Source organism: Austrofundulus limnaeus, unplaced genomic scaffold (genome assembly GCF_001266775.1).
Source record: "Austrofundulus limnaeus strain Quisiro unplaced genomic scaffold, Austrofundulus_limnaeus-1.0 Scaffold685, whole genome shotgun sequence".
NCBI lineage: Eukaryota > Metazoa > Chordata > Actinopteri > Cyprinodontiformes > Rivulidae > Austrofundulus > Austrofundulus limnaeus.
In genome coordinates this window covers 36,929-38,681 of record NW_013953087.1, presented here as the reverse complement: position 1 = coordinate 38,681, position 1,753 = coordinate 36,929, and positions in this window count along the sequence as shown.

Sequence of the window (1,753 nt, the reverse complement as noted above, 5' to 3'; positions counted from 1 at the left end):
AAATTTTCAGACTAACAAGACAAATAATCTTACACATTCTGAAAACAAGATTATTATTCTTACACAATCAGTTCTTGTTTAGTAAATCAGTCTCAAAAGATCAAAAAGACTTTTGGCTGATATAAGATTTTAAAACTTGGTTAGGTGGACAGTTTTTGCAGTGTACACACATTCTCTGGCACAATGCCCAGTGCAGGTAAGTCCTAACCTTGTCGTGTCTTTCCAGGTACTCATGGGGCCAGTATTTTGCAGCTAGAAACTATGACTAATGGTCTCCCATACATGTGCTGCATACCCWCATTCTTTTGGTGATAGCAGGTCCTGTGCTGCAGTAATTAGACTCTCAAGTTTCTCCTTTGAGTCCTTGACAGCCATGAGTTCCACAGTCAGCTTTATWAACAAAGTGACCTTGTCAGGTCTTTTCTTTGTAGGGTTCTACCATGATACTGGTCTGAAACACCAGCTTGGTTTTTGCAGAACCTGTGTTAGATCTCACTAGAACATTATACTTACTTTTTATCTCCGGACCTCTCTGAATGATGGACTTGCGTTGTGTTTGTGTCTTCTCCAAGTCTCAAAGAAGTTGGATAAGCCAACCATCAGACTGATATTAATATTATTATTTTTATTTATGCATGCTGTTCACATTACATCTATAAATTTCAAAGTGCAACATTTCAAGAGTCATAAAAACAAAATAAATTAACAAAAACAAAGAGTTTTGAACCCATTTTTGAAGTATTCTGCAGTCTGTGGTTCCCTCAGGTGATTTGGATGTAAATTTTCAATTAGCTTTGACCCAGAGAAGAGGACAGCATTTCTGAAAAGTGTTCACGTAAGGCTTCGTCTTTCACACTGTCACGTTGAACTGTGTTTACAGACAATCAGTTGTGGAAAGCTTCTTCCTTCCATGCAGTGATGTCAACAACAGAAATAGAAATGTATTTAATGCACTAGCCCTTGAAGGCCCAAAGGTCACAGGCATATTAACTTGCTGAACTCAAGGACGTCTCTAGATTCTTGAAATCCTCAGATGTAAACTACAAATGATGGGATATTCAAAGTTTTCCTAATTTTCTGTGGAGGAACATTATTCTAAAATTGTTCAACTATTTTAGACAGTTTTCACAAACTGGTAAACCTCTGCACATGCTGACTTCTGAAAAATTCAGTCCTTTTTAAACCCAGTCATCATACAGATCTGCAGCCAGTTTGTCATAATTAACCCAGTTTTTTACTGAACGCTCCTCCAGCTGTTTCTTATTAATTACACTTAGTTTTACAGACTTTGTTGCCCCTGGCTGTTTTTGAGGCCTGTTGCTACCATAAAATTCAAAATGACAGGATTATAAAAAGTGTAACTAATAACTTTAACATTTCATGTTTACTATGCTCTATTGTGAATTCTGTGTATTTTTTTTTTTTTTTTACTTTTTACACAGGCTGGGTTGTATGTGACAACAATTTTCCATTTTCCTGCACTACGACATCCAGGCTTGGTTTATTGCAATAAACCATATATACTTGGGTACTTTTTACTGCATTTGATCACCGGTTCAGACCTGGGGTCTTTCTGTGCGGAGTTTGCATGTTCTCCTCATGTTTACGTGGGTTTCCCCCACAACACAAAAACATGTACAATAGGTTGTCTTCAGGCCCAACTGACCTCCCTTGAAAAAGAGATCTGCGATCTCAATGAGACTTGCCTGGTGAAAGAACGGTGAATAAATAAAATAAATAAATAAATAAATAA